Consider the following 21653-nt stretch of genomic DNA (forward strand, 5'->3'; position numbering starts at 1 on the left):
CCAGAGTTCATCCTCTTTCCCTGTTAGGCCTCTTGCATTGAAATAAATGCAGTTTTAGTTATCAATCCAACCACATTCTCTGCTATGTTCCTGTCTGCCCTGGGTGTTTGACTTACCGACTCACCAGCCTCAGATTGATACCTTTGTTCACTATCTCCCCGGATCCCACTGACCTCACCCCATGCCCACACTTTACTAGTTTAACCCGTCCCCAGTAGCTCAAGGAAATGTCCCTGCCAATATAGTAGATCTCTTCCAATTCAGGTGTATTCCATCCTTTTTCTATAAGTCACGTTTTCCCCAGAAGAGAACACCTCTCCTCTGCACCAGCTCCTGAGTTGGGCATTCCTCTGCACTATCATCCTATTCCTACCCTCAGTCGCTCGTAGCAGCGGGAGTAATCTAGATATTATTACCGGAGAGGACCTCCTTTCTAAATTCTTGCCTCCCTTCCTTATTCTTCCTTCGGAATCTCATCCCTTTCCCTTCCTGTGTAGTTAGTTCCAATGTGTACGTCCCTTTGTGAATATCCTGCACTCTCTCCGAGATATCCTTGATCCTGACACCAGGGAGACAACACACTATTCTGATTTCACGCTGTCGGCCGGAGAGACGTCTGCCTGTGCCGCTGACATAGAGATTCGAGTTTTGTAACTTGTAAAAGGAAATCGCAACTACTTCCATCGTAAATAATTAAGGCAGCTGATGTCAGGGAACACCGCCTTGATGTCCGACAAGTTCCCCTGCAGGGCACTCACCATGCTGACTTGGAAATAAAAACCACTTTCTTTCACTGTTATTGGATCAAGATCCTGGAACTCCCTATTCATGGCATTGTGGGCAGCACATGGACAACAGCTGTTCCAGAAGGTGGCTCAATACCGCCTTTTCAAAGGGATGGAGATAGAATGCTAGGCTCAGCCAGCGGCATCCACGTTCCTTGAGTGAATAAACAAAAACAGCTGGGTCTCTCGTTGTGGCATACAATGCATCACAAGGTTTCTGTCTGCAGCATACCTGACACTAAAATCTGTCATCCACTACAAACTAAATCGAGTCCCAGAGGTGTTATTGCACACCAGGTCTGACTTTTGCACGGGCCTCCTGACCCAGAAAGAAGCACTGACACTGTGATTCAAGATTCTCTCCTTCAGTTATTTTCTGCCTTCGTAAGAATGGTCCACTTATTCCATCTCTCTGTATGGTACTTTGGGCAAGGAGTTAATATTTGTGGATGAGAGTCATCAGGATTAAATAACACAGTTAACATAAGATCAGACGTGATATTATCGAAAGGGAGATTACAGTGACTGAGCCGAGTAGCCGCCAGTTTCCCCGGCCCCTGGTCAGATTGTGAGAGAGCCGGAGGGAGATGTTATTAACATGACCTGGGAATGAGCTCCATTGGAGCTTCATAAAGGGACACGGTCTCAGCTTGAAACCTTCTCTGCCCCCCAGCCCCAGTTCCTTTGGTCAAACTGGGAGAAAAGGGAATTGGGAAAATGACCAACTGATGTTTTTTTCTGGGAATTTTTGGGAAAACATCGCATGCGCAATGCCTCATCGCACTCCCCTAATGCTTATTATTCCTGAGTAGAGGAGCGCATGCGTGAGGCCCTCCCCCCGCGCTGCCATTGAGGAGCATTTACTCAGTGAGTACAAGAGGTTTGTTTGAAACAGACCGCAATGGAGAGATCAGCGCCCAGGGAAGCGAGGGAACAGCAGGCTCCTTCCAGCAGCACATCGGGATGGGAGCCTGGGACACAGAGGGGGCTCCGAGACCGGGATTGATTCGGGGTGAGTTCAGGGAGAACCGGGGGCTGTTTGTAAGAGGCCGAGCGGAGCAGGAACTGGTCCCGGGACTTGGAGTGAGCGGGCTGGGGGGAAGAGAGAGGCCTTTCTCGGGCTGTGTGTGGGCCTGCTGAGGGAGGCAGAGCGGGAAGAAGCTGCTGTGGGACATTTTTAATTCCCTAAATACGGATGGAAATTCATTGTTTGGCTTCTGTTTCCCGCTGTTTGTTGCGAATAGACATTGAAATAAAGGACAGTAGAAACAAATGTGATAATCCTGTGTAGGGTAAATATAGCAGGCACCGAGTAAACGTCTCCAAGTATGTGAAATGGTGCCCAGTATTTGTTTTTCAACAGTTAATGTATTGGGAGCTGGACATTGAACATCCCATTTGTGGAGATGTCCATATGTTGGTGAGTTTATTTTATCTAAGTGGAATGTTTTAGAATTTGGGAAACAGAAAAAAGACTGAAAGGAGCTCAGGGCTCCAGTGGAACCAGGATCTGTACTGTTCACCTCACCCTGTTCAAAACAAAGAATTATAATGATCATGACCTGAATATTGATAATTTAATGCCTTCCTACTCAGTTGCTTGTGATGTACAAGAGGTCTCTCTTTTGTCTTTCTCCAGGCAAATGTTTGATGGACCAATCCAAGGGTGACCAGCTGCTTCTCACACCCAGCAGGTATGTTACCACTGTCAGAGACGAGAATGTCCTTTCCACTGTCTGAGTGGATTGAGTCACACACCCATTGAGCTCAATTTCCAGAAGTACACATTCAATCCAAGAGTTAAACACAACTGATGATATATAAATCTATATTATTTTGCCCTGTTCTCAGTGCTTACCACCTCAGTGAAAGTAAATTCCATCATTCAAAGCCAATTATCATTCATAAGATTAGAAACAGGTTAGACTGTATGCTTGTAATAAATATATATTTATGAGCTGCATTAAATTCATATGTACATTTGACATTTTTAAAATTACAATCAATTTGAACAAACCGAAGATATTGAGTGCAGATATAGAAGCAATGTCAGACATTTGAGTAATTGAGCGGGACAAAATTATTCTTTTGATAAACAGTTGTCCTCTACAAAGACAATAATCAAACGATGTAAATTTCAAATGAACCTGTTGATCAAGCCTTATCTACAGAGGATGTTTCTAGGGAGGATGCTTAATGCTCATTCACATACGTACATACACATCTGTGTCTGTCTCTGTCTCTCTCATTCTCACTCTCAGCCTAGTGTTGATGAAAACACACTTCATGCACGCTCCCATTCTGGTTGAGGGCCTCAGTAATACATTAAAGTATGGAAATGCTTCTGTATGAAAAGACCTTAAAACCTTGATAAGACCTTAAAACCACCTCATAAAGTGTATCAGAATTGGAATCACACAGAGACATACAGACAATGTTGGTGTGATCTCAACCAGTACCACTCTTTTTAAAGTGATACAGATTGGCAGCACAACAGAAACCTCACTCTCACTCAGCCAGTTAATGGTAAAAGGGAGAAAAAATGCAATTTAGGTCCACAACTACTTCCAGATATGGACAGTCATAAATTGACTGACCACATAATTAATCGCTTCAGAAGATGTTAGTATTAGATGTTACATTATTGCAGTGCCCAGCAGCAACTGCTGAAGACTACTGCACATACAAAATGTAAAAAGAAAACTGAGATTGAATACTATAAAATTCAGATTCTTGGCAAAGATAAGTATTGAACCAACATTAATCCCTCAATCACACAGGTTTATCAAATATTGAACGGGTTTATCCTACACCCTGCTGAAAAAATACAACTGAACATTCATATACTCGACTTGTCACTGTTGCACCAAACAGCAAAACTGGCACTCTAGGTATTCAAAAGCCAATAACTGCAGAACTAATCTCAAATTGGCATTTACACTGAGATACTGACAGTGAGTGAATGAAGATTAGAATCCCAACAATTAGTGGAAACTAAAAAGTATGAAGAACAGATAAAGAATAGAATGACTAAGTGCAGACACAACAGGCTGTATGGTTGTACCAATTCTGTGACTGAGTCATAAAACACAACATGCATAAGAGATTAAGGCCCAATCTCAACCCCGAAGCACTATTATCAGATTGAATCACAGTCACAGAATTTTATTTTCGAATTCATTCATGGGATGGGGGCATCTCTGACTCGGCCAGCATTTATTGCCCATCTCTAACTACCCCTGCAGCCACATTGATGTGGGTCTGTTGTCACATGCAGGCCAGACAAGGGAAGGATGGCAGTTTCCTTCATTCAAGGACATTACTGAACCAGATGGGTTTTTCTGGCAATCAACAATAGATTCATGGACATCATTAGACTCTTAGAATATCATTGGCTGCCAGAGAATTGAGCAACTTTGATATGTAAGAGTTGAAAGTGACTGGAACTCATTGAGAACTTCGCTCTCACAGTCACACAGCAGAAATTGACATGTATACATCAAATCCTAAACTCTGGTATGAACACAACCGAAACTGACAGACATTGATTGATATCTACTTTCGCATATTCGCATTGCAGCAACTGTAAGGGAGAGAACAATAATCATGGACACACCTATGACAGGTACAGGTTGATAACTAGACTAACACATTCGCATAGCAAAACCTGACAGGTACAGTATGATAAATGAATTTGCACATTTATAAACAAGAAGCTGATAGATACAAATTAATAACTGCACTCTCAGATGCACAGAGCAGAATCTGACAGGGACAAGTTGGTTAATAACTCTCACATACAGGTGACAGTAAATTTCAGAGAAAGATTGATAACTACACTCATATTCATAAAGCAGAAACTGACTGGGATAGATTGATTATGCTTCCAATTTCAAATCACATAAATTGACGTGTACACTTTGATAATGACACTCACATATTCACAGAGAAGAAACTGACAGGCAGAGATTGATAACAAAACAAACATTAGTGGAAAATTCACAGGTCTGGCAGCATTTCAGGTCGAGTGACCAGTCTTCAGAACTGATGGTGGCAAAGATATTGCACACAATGTGGACTCCTCTATGTTGGGGAAACTGAATGTAGATTGGGTGTCCACTGTGCAGAATACCTACATTCTGTCCAGACAAAAAGACCTTGCATGCCACTTCAACACACCACCCTGTTCGCTGTCTCAGGCTCGCTGCAGTGCTCCAGCGAAGCTCAGTGCAAGCTGGAAGAACGGCACCCCATTTTCTGCTTGGGACCTCGACAGACTTGTGGACTCAATATTGAGTTCAACAACTGCAGGGCTTGAGCTCTCCCATGTCATTACCCAAAACCCCACATGTCTGGCCTTGTTAACATATAGTCTGCTATTATACACCATCAATTGTTAGCCACAAACAGGCCGTATTAATAGGCTATTTAACCACTTAGTCTGGCAGTTATCCACCCCTTTGTCTGTCCTACTGTTCTTCTCTTTCTTTGGACTCTATCTCCATCTGTCTTTTACGCGTCGCCCTTCCACTCACCCTATCTTCTGTATAAAAACTAATATTTTCCGAGCTACCACCAGAAAATACAGAAGTTTGAATACACCACCCAACAAACTCAAGAACAGATTCTCTGCTGTTATCAGACCTTTGAATGAACTGCTCAAATTTTAAGGCAAAAGTGGGTACTGCAGATGCTGGAGATTAGAGTGGTGCTGGAAAAGCACAGCAGGTCAGACAGCATCCAAGGAGCAGGAATATCGACGTTTCGGACATTCCTAATGAAAGGCTTTTGCCCAAAACGTCTATTTTCCTGCTCCTCGGATGCTGCCTGACCTGCTGTGCTTTTCCAGCACCGCTCTAATCTTGCTCAATTTTTAATGTTAATCTCTGTCTCTTTGAAGTTTTAATACTGTATTGCAGATTCTGTTCTGTTAACCTGATGCATTTTTTATAATAATACCTGCCTGTAAAGTACACAAAACAATACTTTCCATTGTATATCAGTGCGTGTAACAATAATAAATCAGATCAAATCAAATTGATAACTACACTCTTAATCTGAGAGGTACAGGTTGATAACTACAGTCACACAAACTGACGGGAAAAGATGAATAAATACACTCAAATACTGACATTACAGAGCCTGACACACAAATAGATAACTAAACTCTCACATTCACAAAGCAGAAACTGACAGTGACAGGTGAAAACTCAGCTCACACGTTCACATAGTAGAAACTGGAAGGATTGACAATTAAACAATCATATTCTCCAGGTAGAAACTGACAGCTACAGATTGACAACTATATTTATGTATTCACACGGCAGAGACTGAAAGATGCAGATTGACAGTTACACTCACTTTGACAAAGAAGAAAATGACAGGTAGAGAATGGTAACTATAATCCCACATTCACATCACTGAAACAGCTACAGTTTGATTAATACACCCACATTCACAGAGCAGAAGCTGATGGGTACTGATCAATAACTGTATTCACATATTGACAGGGAAGAAACTGACAGGGACAGATTGGTATCTACACTGTCATATTTACATAGTAGAAACAGATTGACAATGGTGTCAAATAGCAAAACCTGACAGGTACTGTTTGATAATTGCTCTCCCGTATTGATATAGCTTAAACTTGCAGGTAGAGATCATACCTACATTCTCACGGAATAACTAATGGATACAAATTGATGACTGCACTTAATATTCATACAGCAGAAACTGACAGGTAGAGACTAATATCGATACTCTGATTCTCATAACTGAAACTGACAGGTTCAGGTTGATAACTACACTCTCAGACACACAGCAGAAACTGTTAGGGACAGATTGGTAAGCAAACACACACACTCACAGGGCAGAAACTGACAGGTATATATAGATAACTAAACTCGCATATCCACATCAGAGAAACACATAGGGACTGATCCTGTTTATTTAAAATGTATGAAATGTATTTATCAACCAGTCCCTGACAGTTTCCTCCATGTGGATACACGAGTTCAGTTATCAATCTGCACCTATAGGTTTATGCTATGTGAATGTATGAGTGTAGTTATCAGTTTATCTCTATTTGTCTTTGTGATGAGAAAATGTAAATATATTTACCAGAGAGTGACAGTGACAGATTGATAACTGCATTCACTCGCATATTTTTACAGATTTTGCTGATTGATAATTACAGTTTGATAATGACACTCCGATATTCACAGAGCAGCATTTAACAGGTACATGTTGATTGTCCTCACACATTCACTGAGCTATGGATAGATAAGGAACTTTCATATCCAGACATGCACTTACATTAGATTATCCCATTTGTAGAGGTGTTGGTTAGTATCTGGTCCTCAGTGAATTGGTACAGATTTTTTTGATACAGTCACCAAAGAGCAGCTCAGGCCAAGAATAGAATCAGCCCTGTGGAATTGTTGCCTTAAAGGAAGCACAGCCTAATGATTATTAAATTATTTCATTGACTTAATGTTGGTTTACAGATGATGTCTCTTCTGTCTTCCTCCAGACAATTGCTTGAAGGACCAAGATAGTGTAACACGTCCTCAGTACAAAGCCAACTGTGATCAGTTCCTTCTAACAAACAGAGGTATGTTACTGCTGTCAGACTGAAGAACATCCTTTCCATAGTTATAGAGCAGGTAGAATTAGACACACATTGACTCAATTTCCAGAGAGAAATTTTCAAATCAAGAGTCAGATATCACAGAGGAATTACAATTTTTTTCTCTCTCTCACCATTCTTTATGTACACTATCCCACTTCGAATAATTGTTATAGTTCACAGCCATAGAGTTATAGAGATGTACAGCACAGAAACAGACCATTCGGTCTGACTAGGTATCTGAAACGAATCACATCCCATTTGCTAACACTCGTGCTGTTGCCAGCACTTGGCCCAGATCCCTCTAAACCGTTCTTATTCATGTATGCGTCCAGATGCCTTTTAAATGTTGGAATTGTTCCAGCCTCCACCACTTCTTCTGGCAGCTCATTCCATACATACACCACCACCTGCATAAAAAAGTTTCCCCTTAGGTACTTGTTAAATCTTGCCCCTCTCACCTGAAACCTATGCCCTCTAGTTCTGGACTCCTCCAGCTCAGGGAAGATACCTTGTCTGTTTAGCCTATACATGATCCTCCTGATTTTATAATCTCTATAAGGTCACCCCCTCTGCCTCCAACACTCCAGGGAAAACAGGCCCAGCCTCTTCAGCCTGTCCCTTTCACTCGAACACTCCAACCCTGGTAACAATTTTATAGATCTTTTCTGAATGTTTCAAGTTTCCAATCGGAAGGAGATCAGAATTGCACACAATATTACAAAAGTGGCTGAACCAATTACCTGTACAGCCTCAACATGAAGTCCAAACCCCTATACTCTAGGCTCGGACCAATAAAGAACGGCATACTAAATGCTTTCTTCATTATCCTATTAACCACGACTCCACTTTCAAGGAACGATGAACTGCACTCCAAGGTCTGTTTGTTCAGCAATATTCCCCAGGACCTTACCGTTAAGTCTATAACTCCTGTTGATGTGCCTTTCCGAAATGCAGCACCTCAAATTTATCTGAATTAAACACCATCTGCCAGTGCTCAGCCCAGAGCCCCATCTGATCAAGATCCTGTTGTACTCTGAGGGAACCTTCTTTGTTGTCCACTACACTGCCAAATTTGATGTCATCTGCAAACATTTTATGTTCACATTCAAATCATTCTTATAAATGATAAAAAAGCAGTGTACCCTGCACCGATCCTTGTAACACACCACTGATCACAGTGTCCAGTCTGAAATACAACCCTCCACAACCACCCTCTGTCTTCCCCGTTCAAATCAACTGTGTCCAAATTGCTAGCTCTCCCCGATTTTCATGTGATCTAACTTTGTTAACCAGACTGCAATGGAGGTAATGTGTTAAACATCTTACTGAAGTCCATATAGATCCCATCCACCGCTCTACTCTCAACAATCATCCAGTCAAAGAGACCTTTGTTCCAACTTTCCATGCTGACCAGCTACCCCAACCCAATCTAGTCCCACATGCCAACACTCAGCCCATATCCCTCCAAACTCTTCCTATTCATATGCCCATTCAGATGCTTTTTAAAAGTTGCAATTGTACTAGCCTCCACCACTTCCTCTGGCAGCTCATTCCATGCATGTACCACCCTCTGCATGAAAACCTTTCCACTTAGATCTCTTTTATATCTCTTCCATTTTTTCCCTAAACCTATTCCCTCTAGTTCTGGACTTCCCTATCCCAGGGAACATACCTTTTCCATGTCACTCTTGATTTTATAAACGTCTGTAAGGTCACTCCTCAGCCTCTGACGTTCCAAGTAAAAACAGCCTATTCAACTTCTCCTAGCCTAAATCCTCCAACCCTGGCAACATCCTTGTTAATCTTTTCTGAACACCTTCAAGTTTGACAGTATCCTTCTGATAGGAAGGAGACCGGAACTGTATGCAATATTCCAACAGTGGCCTAACCAATGTCTTGTACAACCGCAACATGTACTTAAAAGTCTGACCAATAAAGAACAGCATACCAAATTCTTCTTCACTATCTTATCTACCTGTGACTCTACTTTCAGGGAACTATGCACCTGCACTCCAAAGTCTCTTTGTTCAGCAACATTCCCTAGGAGTTTAACATTAAGTCCTGCTAAGATTTGCTTTCTCAAAATGCAGCACCTTGCATTTATCTGAATTAAACTCCATCTGCCACTTCTCAGCCCATTGGCCCATCTGATCAAGATCCTTTTGTAATCGGAGGTAACCTTCTTCGCTGTCCTCGTCACTCTAATTTTGGTGTCATCTGCAAATTTACTTACTATACCTCCTATGCTCACATCCAAATCATTTACATAATTTACAAAAAGTAGTGGACCCAGCACCCCACTGGTCACTGGCCTCCAGTCTTAAAAACAACCCTCCATTCCTACCCTCTGTCTTCTATCTTTGAGCCAGTTCTGTATCCAAAATAGTAAGTTCTCCCTGTATTCCATGAGATCGAACTTTGCTAACCCGTCTCCCATGGGGAAATCCTCTTCGTTTCTTATTCAAAAATCTCCATTTAGTTTGTGTGCCATGCACAAAACCATGTTCGCTGTCCCGAATCAGTCCTTGACTGTCAAAATACGTGCAAGTTCTGTCCCTCAGGATTCCCTCCAACATCTTGCCCAACACTGATGGCAGGCTCACCAGCCTAAAGTTCCCTGGCTTTTCCTTATCGCCTTTCTTAAATAGTAGCACCACGTTAGCCAACCTCTAGTCTTCTGGCACCTCACCTGTGACTATCGATGTTAAAAAATATCTCGGCAAGGGACACACCCAAACACTTCCGTAACTTCCCAAAGAGTTCTATGATATGCCTGATCAGGTCCTGGGGATTTAACCACATTTATGCATTTCAAGACATCCACTACTTCTTTCTCTGTAATATGAACATCTTTCAAGATGTCACCATCTATTTCCCCACATTCTATATCTTCCATGGCCTTCTCCACAGTAAACAGTGATGCAAAATACTCTTTTAGTATCTCCCCCATCTCCTGTGGCTACACATAAAGGCCCCCTTGCTGATCATTGAGGGGCCCTAATCTCTCCCTCGTTACCCTTTTTGTTCTTGATGTAAACATAAAATCCCTTGGGATTCTCCTTAACCCTAATTTCCAAAGCTATCTCATGTCCCCTTTTTGCCCTCCTGATTTCCCTCTAAGTATACTCCTACTGCCTTTTCCTCTTCTAAGGATTCACTCGATCTCTGCTGTCTATATCTGACATATGTTTCCTTTTTTCTCTGGACCAAAACCTCAATTTCTCCGTCATCCAGCATTCCCTACACTTTCCCCCTAACAGGAACAGACTGTCTCTGGACTCTCATTATCCCATTTTTGAAGGTTTCCCATTTTCCAGCCGTCCCTTTACCTGCGAACATCTGCCTCTAATCAGCTTTTGAAAGTTCTTGCCTAATTGTCAAGCCCATTGATATTTTACACCATTTTGCAAGGTTAGATTAGAGTAGATTAGATTACTTACAGTGTGGAAATAGGCCCTTCGGCCCAATAAGTCCACACCGAGCCGCCGAAACGCAACCCATCCGTACCCCTAAATTTACCCCTTCCTAACACTACGGGTAATTTAGCATGGCCAATTCACCTGACCCGCACATCTTTGGACTGTGGGAGGAAACCGGAGCACCCAGAGGAAACCCACGCAGACACGGGGAGAACGTGCAAACTGCAGACAGTCAGTCGCTTGAGGTTGGAATTGAACCCGGGTCTCTGGCGCTTTAAGGCAGGAGTGCTAACCACTGTGCCACCATGCTGAATTGTTATCTGAAATAGATGCACAGGAAAGGCATTAAATCTACATTTAATGTGACATTTATAAAATTAAAATCAAGATGGAAAATAAAATCAGACTGTAACATCATTTCAAAAAGCATATATAACACAGATGTTAAATACAGAGATAGAAGGAAACCAGACAAAAGACACCAGTTTACAGGATGAAAAAGTTTATTAGTGATTGGGCAGGACAGAGTTAACGCTTTAATGAATGGTTGTCACATGACAATTAAACAATGTGAATTCCAAACACCCATTCTCTGCCAAAGCCTGACAAGTAAAATTGCAGATGCTGGAGGCTGGAAACAAATGTAGAAATTGCTGGAAAAACTCAGCACATCTGGCAGCATCCATTGATAGAAAGCACAGTTAATGTATTAGGGCCAGTGACTGTTATTCAGAACTGAATTTCTCCAGGAATTTCTAATGTTGTTCCTGACAGTGGAAAATAATTACTGCAGACACACACAGCAACTGACTAATTGAGAATTAGTTCAAAATACAAACACTGTAACTGCAGAGCAGGACTAATAGTTATGGAGTTCCATATATACTGCAGCCAACAGGAAATGATCCAGTCGAGGTGAATATCACTCTCACATGGAGTCATTGTGGTCTGCAGCAGTCAGAGACATCCAGCTAACAATTCTACTCCCACTCAGACAGCATCCCATTTCCAACAATGTATCATTGTGGCAGAAGGGCTGCCATCCCCACCATTAGCACAGATTTTTTTTATGACTCCATCTTCACCAAAAATGCTTCTTGTGCCATTATTTCAAATTACCTTTCATTTTCTACAAATAGCCCTGCATTCCTATGAAGTCTGATATAAAACACAAGAAAACTCTTAGCATTTTCACAAATATTCAATGCGATCACATATTCATAATTTGAAACAGTGGAGTAGGAAAGATTTAGTGAGATAATAGAACACAGAACATGACAGCACAGTACACTATTCCATTTTCATCCATATGTTTATCCAATGACCATTTAAATGCCCGTAAAGTTGGCGAGTCTACGACACTTGCAGGCAGAACATTCCACACCTCTACTACTGAGTAAAGAACCTACTCTGACATTTGTTTTATATTTATCACCCCTCATGCGAGCCATCACCATCGGAGGAATAAGGCTCTCACTGCCCACACTATCTAACCTTCTGATTATTTTAAGTGTCTCTATGAAGCCACCTCTCCACCTTCTTCTCTCTAATGAAGCCTCATGTCCCTCAGCCTTTCCTCATAAGACATTCCCTCCAGACCAGGCAACATTCCAGTAAATCACCTCTGAACCCTTTCCAAAGCTTCCACATCCTTCCTGTGATGCGGTGACAAGAAGTAGATGCAATTTTCCAAGTACGACCACACCAGAGTTTTGTAGAGCTGCAGCATGACCTCATGGGTCCAAAACTCAATCCCTCTCCTAAAAAAAGCTAACACATCTTATGCCTTCTTAACAACCCTATCAACCTGGGTGGCAACTTTCAGGGAGCTATGTACATGTACACAGAGATCTTTCTGCTCGTGTACACTGCCAAGAACCTTACCATTAGCCCCATACTCTTTATTCCTATTGCTCTTTTAAAAGTGAATAATCTTACACTTTTCCATATTAAACTCCATTTGCCACATCTCAGCCCAGCTGTGCAGCTTACCTATGTCCTCCTGTAACCTGCAACATCCTTCAGCACTGTCCACTGACCTTAGTGTCATCCGCAAATTTTCAAACCGATCCTCCTACACCCTCACCCAAAACAGATCCTTGCGATACACCACTAGTAACTGACTGCAGGATGAACATTTCCTATCATCCACCACCCTCTGTCTTCTTTCAGCTAGCCAATCTCTGAGCGAAGCTGCTAAATCACCCTCAATCCCATGCCTCCATGTTTTGTGCAGTAGCCTACATTTGGGAACCTTAATGAAAACACCGAATCAAACACCTTACTGAAATCCACATACATTGCATCAACTGCTTTATCTTCATCCACCTATTTGGTCGCCTTCTTAAAGAACTCAATAAGGCTTGTGAGGCACGACCTACCCTTCACAAAACTATATTGACTATTCCCAAACAACTTGTTCTGATCGAGATGATTATAAATCATCTAGCCTTTTCTAGCTTTTTCCAACACTTTATCCACACCCAAAGAAAGGCTCACTGATCTATAATTACCAGGGTGGTCCATACTCCCCTTCTTGAACAAGGGGACAACACTTGCTTTCTTCCAGTCTTCTGACACTATTCCTGTACACATAAAGATAAAAGCCAAAGGCTCTGCAATCTCCTCCCTGGCTTCCCAGAGAATCCTAGGATCAATCCTATCTGGCCCAGAGGTTTATCTATTTTCACAATTTGCAGAATTGCTAACACATCCTCCTTGTGAACCTTATATCCCATCTAGTCTAGTAGCCTGTCACTCAGTATTGTCCTCGACAACATTGTTTTTTGCCAGTGTGAATACTGATCGAAAATATTCATTTAGCGCTTCAGCTACCTCCTCAGGCACAACACATAACTTCCCACCCCTGTCCTTGATTGGCCCAAATCTTATTGTAGTCATTCTTTTGTTCCTGATGTTGCTATAGAAAGCTTTAGGATTTTCCTTAATTCTATCTGCCAAAGACTTCTCTTGTCCCCTCCTGGCTCTTCTTAGTTCTCTCTTTCGGTCTTTCCTGGCTAGCTTGTAACTCTCAAGCACCTTAGCTGTGCCTTCACATCTCATCGTAACATAGCCTTCTTCTTCCTCTTGACAAGAGATCAACTTCCTTAGTAAACGAAGGCTGCCTCACTCGTCCAGTTCCTCCCTGCCTGACAGATACACATTAACCAAGGACACACAGTAGCTGTTCCTTGAATAAGCTCCACATTTCATTTGTGCCATCCCCTGCGGTTTCCTTTCCCATCCTATGCATCATAAATCTTGCCCACTCGCACCATAATTGCCTTTTCCCCCAGTTATGAATCTTGCCCTGTGGTATATACCTATTCCTTTCCTTCACTAAAGTAAACATAACTAAATTGGTGTCACGCTCACCAAAGTGCTCACCTACCTCCAAATCGACCATCTGGCCGGGTTCATTACCCAGTACTAAATCCATTGTTGCCTCGCACCTGGTTGGCCTGTCTACATACTGTGTCAGGAAACCCTTCTGCACACATTGGACAAAAACTGACCCATTTTCAGTCAATATTTTGAAAATTTAAAGTCTCCCAGAACAACTACCCTGTTACATTGACTCTTATTCCAGAATCATCTTTACAATCCTTTCCTCTACATCTCTGGAACTATTCTGAGGCTTATAGAAAACTCCCAACAGAGTGACCTCTCCTTTCCTGTTTCTAACCTCAGCCAATACTTCCTCATTAGATGAGTCCTCATGCATCCTTTCTGCCACTGTAATACAGTCCTTGACTAACAATACCCCACCTCCCCTTCTTTTGCCATCTTCTCTGTTCATACTGAAACATCTAAATCCCGGAACCTATGACAACCATTCCTGTCCCTGCTTGATCCATGTGTCAGATATAGTGACAACCTCAAAGTCCCAGATAGCAACCCATGCTAAAAGTTCACCCAGCTTAATCTGCATGCTCCTAGCATTGAAGTAGACACACTTCAAACTACCTTTCTGTTTGCTGGTGCACTCCTGTGACATTGAAACCATATTTCTGACCTCACTATGCTCAACCTTTGGAAACAGGAACAACAATTTAGGTTCCCATCCCCCTATTGAATTTGTTTAAACCCTCCCGAAGAACATTAGCAAACTTCCCCAGGATATTGGTACCCCTCTGCTTCAGGTGTAGACCGTCATGTTTGTAGAAGTCCCACCTACCCTAAGGTCCCTTTTTCCTCAGGTATCCAAAACTCTCCCTCCCACCCCACCCCTTTAGGTACATGTTGAAATCCTCCCTTCCCTATTCTCCGCCTTGCTAGCATGTGGCATGGGCAACTAGCCAGAGATAACAACTCTGCTTGTTCTAGCTCCAAGCTTCCACCCTAGCTCCCTGACTTTCGGCCTTAAATCAGCATCCCTTGGCCTATTTATGTTGTTAGTGCCTTTGTGGACCATGACTTGGGCAGCTCCCGCTCCTCCTCAAGGATCCCAAAAACACGATCTGTGACATCATGAACCCTGGCACCTGGGAGGCACCACTCCGACCATGAGTCTCTCTCTTTCCCACAGAACATCCTATCTGTCCCTTTAACTATGGAGAACCCAAATGACTAATGCCCTGTTCCTCTCCCAGCTTCACATCTGAGCAATAGACTCTGTGCCAGAGACTTACTGGTAAGTGTGCCCCACACCAACACTATCTGAAACGCAACTATCTTGTTGCGAAGGAGAATAGCAACAGGGGATCCCTGCGCTGTCTGCTAGTTTCCTTTCAGTCCCTGACTGTAACCCATTGGCCATTTTCTTGTCCCTGAGGTGTGACTATCTCCCTGTAACTCCTCACAGGATAAGGGAGCTGACTAGAGCTGCTCATTTTATCTTTTTGCGAGTAGAATTCAACAGTTTCATTTTTCAAAAAGCTTAGTTTGACTGTTGCACTTTCCTCCACTGCTTGAGAGAAAATCAAAGTCTTTCTCCCTTCCTCCTCCTCTCCGTAGAGCCACATATGTGTCCCAATAATGGGGAGCACCATCACAATACAGAGCAGGGTAATTAACACCTACCTTTACTTTAACAGTCTTCAAATACTTAAATCACTGTGCACTGAGAAAGAAATACTAATTCTGACCTTGATCAGGTAGATCAGTGGGCCCAAGAAGTGGCAGATGCAATTTTGTTTGGATACATGTGAGGTGTTAGATTTTGATAAGACAAACCATTTGATGGTGGGGTCTTGGGGATTGTTGCTGAACAATGAGACCAAGGGGCGCAGGTGCATATTTCCTTGAAAGTAGAGTCACCGGTGGACAGGGCATTGAAGAAGCCATTGGGCATGTTTGTCTTCATTGGTTAGAACATTGAATGTATGAGTTGAGCTGTCAGATTGTCCGTGATGCCACTTTTGCGAGATTGCATACAATGCTCATCACCCTTCACCAGGAAGGATGTTTTAAACTTGAGATGGTGCAGAAAACATTTAAAAGGATTTTATGGTTATAGAGTCATAGAAACAGACCCTTCAGTCCACCATGCCCATGATGTCCAACAAACACCAAACTGCATTCATCCCATTTACCTGCACTTGGCCAATAGCCGTCCATGCCCTGGTTTCTTAAGGGCACATCCAGATACTGCTTCAATGCTGAGAGAGTATTCCATCACACTCTCAGGCAGCATATTACAAACTGTACCCACCATCTACCTCAAAATATTTTTCTTAGATATCTGCCAAACTACTTTACCCACAACTTCAACTTGTGCCCCCTGGTCTCAGACACATCTGTCAAGGAGAGAAAGCTTCTCACAATCTACTCTGTCTGCATCTCTCACAGTTTAGTATATGTCAGTCAGATCCTCCCTCAACCTCCTCTGCTCCAAGGAAACCAAACCCAGCTCATACACAGTCTCCCCTTTTGATGGAAACTTTCCAACCCACTACATCGGCTGCAGTAAATCCCATCTTTTAGAATTGTGTGACAATCAGAACTGCACACAGTAGTTGATCTGTTTTATAAAGGTGGAATAGGACTTCCTTGCTCTTATATTGAAAAGCTGTATGCCTTCTTCAGCAGCCTGTCTGCCTGTGCTGACATCTTCTGGGATCTATAGACTTGTACACCAAGGTCCCTTTGGTCCTCAGTACTCCCTCGGGACCAATCCTTCATTGTGTAATTCTTTCCCTATTAGACAACCCAAAATGCATTACTTCACATTTATCAGGATTAAATTCCATCTGCCATTGCAGTGCCCAATGTCCTCATACCGTAGCCTGAGACCGTCCCCCTCACTGTCAACAACGCCACCAACTCTCATGTCACAGAACAAAGAACAATACAGCACAGGAACAGGTCCTTTGCACACCAAGACTGCACTAAAATATTTAACACTTCCACATGAAAACTTCATCAGCAGGCTTAATAATTATATTTTCTATATTCACATCCAATTGTTAATACGTACTTAACAAGCAGCAAGGGTCCCAGCATTGATCCCTGTGGTTCACTGCTGGTCACAGGCTTCCAGTCACAAATGCAACCCTCCACTATCATAGTTTGCATCCTGTCTGCAAGCTAATGTCAGATCCAGTTTGCTTACGACTCCAAGAGCCAATCTTGGACCAGTCTTTTATATGGGACTTTGTCAAAGGCTGTAGGGGTGGCCTGTACCAGGCCAGATAGAGTGGCCCATGTCTGTTAACACAAACTGGTGTATGAGTGTAAAATAGAATTAAACAGCAGGTTGTGAATCAGAATGGCAGGCAGAATCTAAGCTATACAGCCCACTCACATACCAATAAGGTAAAATGATACCATTGAACAAGCCACTCCAAGGACCCAGCCTGTTCCCATTCAAAACCGTTCTGACAAGCAGACCAAAGGTCCGATAAATGAGTAACTCCAGCCACGTTAAATGAAAGGGTAATTGTCCCAGTTAATGAACAATCACCAGGTGGTAGTTACACCCATTAATCCACTAAAACAGCTGAGGGTGCAATAGCTAAAGTTAATTTACAGTACTCAATTTCTTTAAGTAAGTTTGAATATTATGAAAAATTCTCGTTAAATGTCTTAGCATCGTCACAGTAGTTTTCAACATAAAAAAAGGTGCGTAATACCAAAGCATAAAGAGGAAAAGAAGCATTTAAACCTGGAAGTGAAGGTTAGTTAGCTTTAGGTAACGCCTTCTTTTACACCCAGAACAAAATAGATTGCTCACAGCCCATTAATCACAAAGTGCTAACAGTTGGGGCAAATAAATTACTACACACTTTGTAACTAACATTTTATAATAAAAATTAAAATTACAAGTCTATGGCAAGTAAGTCAAAACAAGATGTCCTTTGTTTTTTTCTTCATATATTCCCCACTGTCCTAATTATATCAGAGGAACAATTGAACTTGATAAAATGGAATACAATGTATAGCAACATTCAACTGTCCTGAGAGACAAGCTAGCTTGAGAGAAACCTGAAGGTGTATCGCAAATAACTTTGCAATGAGAATGAATTGGATGCATAGAAAGATCACAAGGCCAAGTGATTACAATTTCTGCTAAACTTTGAGAGGTCAAGGGATCCTGGGGCAGGCCATAGAAATGCCCATCATTGATTAGATATCTCATTGATTAGGCTAGGCAAAGTAGGGGAGAGGAACATCATAATAAAGTTGTATGTGATTGTTATCAGAAGGTTGATTAAAAATATTGATTTTTATTGTAAAATCAGAGTGTGTCATAGACCTCTGTTCTGAGGCCAGTCTCGGAGGACTGACTTTTGTCCTCTCAAAGGCCGTCTGCCTGCACGAACAGGTTTCTGGTTGAATAAACACCCACCACTTGTCTGAATACTGCCAGCTTGCTGAGTCTTTCATCCCCGGTCGGGGTTATGCCCTGACAACGGCCTGACTGAAGTACCTGTAAACCACGTCAACTACTCTACTCTCATCAATATGCTTCATTGCCAGGACTGGGGGTTTTGAGTTATAGGGAAAGGCTGAACAGGCTGTTGCTTTGTTCCTTAGACTGTCGGTTGGAGAATGAGGTGTGGCCTTTGTACAGGTTGTGAAAATCATGAGGGGCATGATAGGGTGATAGTCAAGGTCTTTTTCCGAGTATGGATGCTTGCAAAAATAGAGGGCACAGGTTTAAATTGTGGAGAAAGGATTTAAAAAGGACCTGAGGGGTTCCTTTATCACATAGAGGATGGTGCTCGTATGGAATGAGCTACCAGAGGAAGTGGAGGTGGTGGGTACAATTACAACGTTTTATAGGCACCTGGATAGGAACAGTTTAGAGGGATATGTGCCAAATGCTGGTAAATGGGACTAGCCATGATGTTGAGGTGCCAGCATTGCACTGGGATGGACAATATTAAGAATCACACAACACCAGTTTCTCAGACAACAGGTTTATTTTAAAGCACTAGCTTTCAGTGCACTGCTCTGTCATAGCTCTGAAAGCTAGTGCTCCCACATAAACCTGTTGTACTATAACCTGGTGTCATGAGAACTTTAATTTAAATGGGACTAGGTCAGATCAGGATCTCTGGTCAGCAATAACAGCTTGGACCAAAGGATCTGTTTCTGTGCTGTAAAACTGTGTGACTCTTGGAAGGCCACACCTTGATGTCATTATCCCCAGTTAGACTCCGCACTATCAGAGTTGCAAAAGTCCATTGTTTTTGCCTCCTTGACTCTGAAGAACAGCACAGATCCTTTCTGAGACATTGTGTTCTGGTTTCACTTGTCTGTGAATCTTACAGATACAGTCAAAGAAAATAAGATCTTTCCCATTCACTTCAGGAAACATGAACTGAAAACTCTCTCATTTACTAACTGGCTGTCCACTTAACAGCAAACATTTAAACTGCTCAGTAGCACAATGCAGGAAGATTTGAAGCATGATTAATCGAGTGTGGGAATCCTTCCTGTTTCATAACAATTGTTCCTTTCAAAGATCTTTTGGCACAGTGGCTCAATGGTTAACACTGTTGCCTCACAGCATCAGAGTCCCAGGTTCGATTGCAACTTCGGGTGACTGTGTGAAGTTTGCACATTCTCCCTGTGTCTGTGTAGGTTTCCTCCGGGTACTCCAGTTTCCTCCCACAGTCCAAAGATGTGCAGGTCAGGTGAATTGACCATGCTTAAATTGTCAATTTGGTGCATAATTCAGAGGGAAAAGATGTTTGGGTGGGTTACTCTTCGGAGGGTCGGTGTGGACTTGTTGGGCTGAAGGGCCTGTTTCCACACTGTAGGAAATCTAATCTAATCTAAAAATCAATGCATGTACACAACAGCACATGTAGTCAACATTAAATTTTAGTTTCCAAGTTTTTCATGAGTCAATATTGCTTTAATCTTTTCACAGTCTGTCACATCTGAGCAGAGTTTTGAAGGACAATAAGCTGTATCCACAGCCCCATTGATAGCACAGACTGGCAGGTACAGAGTACTTCCCAAGAACACAAATCTTACCAGTGAATGGAAGAAACAAGATGAGTTCTGCACTCACAGAAGAACAAACAGTTGCAGACTGTTTGTGTAATGAAGGAATTGAAGGAAACTGTTCATTTCTGGACAGAACAAAGAGTGAGACAGTGCCAATACACAGTGGGTACAGAATAACTTACAAAGTGCAGAAATACTGTCAGGTCAATAGGTCTGTTGGGGAAAAAATAGAAAAGACATGTACTCAAAGAGGTCTCAGTTGGGAGAATTAGCATTTTATTAAACAAGTTATCCAGGACAGTGTGAGAGTGTGTCAGCCCCAATGTACAAATGAACTTCCTATGGATTTTAAATGCATGTTATCAACTTGGTCAAAAAGTAAGTTCTACTTGTTTATTAGAAAATACTGAACCTACTGCATATTCACAATGTATTACAATTAAGAGGGAAAGAAATAAGTAAAAATCCAGACTAATTATTCATCCAGTTATCTCACCATGGCTTAAACATGCTGTCTGACTCTCTGACTGTATCTAATTCTTGTTGTCCAAACTGGAGGAATTAAATAGCAGGCCAAGTGCCAGATTGAAACAAATATTGCAATCTAATTTGTTTCCACAAGGAGAAAGCAGAATACATCTCAGACAAAATTATTGAATACATACTTTTTTTTTCAAACGGTCCAAAAGGAAATCAAGTATTGACATGAAAAGGTACACATTTAAACAGATACCCAGAGATTATTGGACACAGAATGAAAAACTCATACTGGTCTTGTTATGAACATGTGAACAATAAATTGAAAGTACACATTCAGACCAGAGACTAACCAATCCAGAAAATACCTTACAATCAGAAACTTACCATCGAATAAACTGTGGAAATTATCCAAACTGCTTTAGTGTGTCAGAGACTGACAATGGTATAAAGTCTCACTTTCATTTACAGTATGTAGAATTTCTCCAGTGCAGATGAAGTCATTCGGCCCATCAGCCTGCAACAACTCACCAAAGCACGTCCCACCCAGGTATAGACCCCACCCTACCCCCGTAACCACATTTTTACCATAGTTAACCCACCTAGCCTGAACATTGTTGAATATTGCAGGGCAATTTACAATGGCTAATTCAGCTAACTTGGACTGTGGACTGTGAAAGGAAATCTTTTAGGAGAAAGTGAGGACTGCAGATGCTGGAGATCAGAGCTGAAAATGTGTTGCTGGAAAGGCGCAGCAGGTCAGTTAGCATCCAAAGAGCAGGAGAGTCGATGTTTTGAATCTGAAGAAGGGCTTATGCCTCAAACGTGGATTCTTTCTGCTCCTTGGATGCTGCCTGACGTGCTGCGCCTTTCCAGCAACACATTTTCAACTGTGAAAGGAAACTAGAGCACCAAGAGGAAACTGTTGTGAAGATGTGG

General features: G+C 42.1%; 1 long non-coding RNA gene across 2 annotated transcripts; it reads left to right on the plus strand.

The window, feature by feature from the left end:
- The first annotated feature begins 1616 nt into the window (after positions 1-1616).
- Positions 1617-20877, plus strand: LOC132837262 (uncharacterized). Of its 2 annotated transcripts, none has more exons than XR_009647482.1 (4): positions 1617-1652; positions 2425-2479; positions 7318-7398; positions 20158-20877. It is a non-coding gene; the product is annotated as an uncharacterized LOC132837262 (long non-coding RNA). The 2 variants fall into 2 exon arrangements; XR_009647481.1 differs by having other exon boundaries at positions 1631-1797.
- Positions 20878-21653: the final 776 nt, after the last annotated feature.

Source organism: Hemiscyllium ocellatum, chromosome 49, assembly GCF_020745735.1.
Source record: "Hemiscyllium ocellatum isolate sHemOce1 chromosome 49, sHemOce1.pat.X.cur, whole genome shotgun sequence".
Classification (NCBI taxonomy): Eukaryota; Metazoa; Chordata; class Chondrichthyes; order Orectolobiformes; family Hemiscylliidae; genus Hemiscyllium; species Hemiscyllium ocellatum.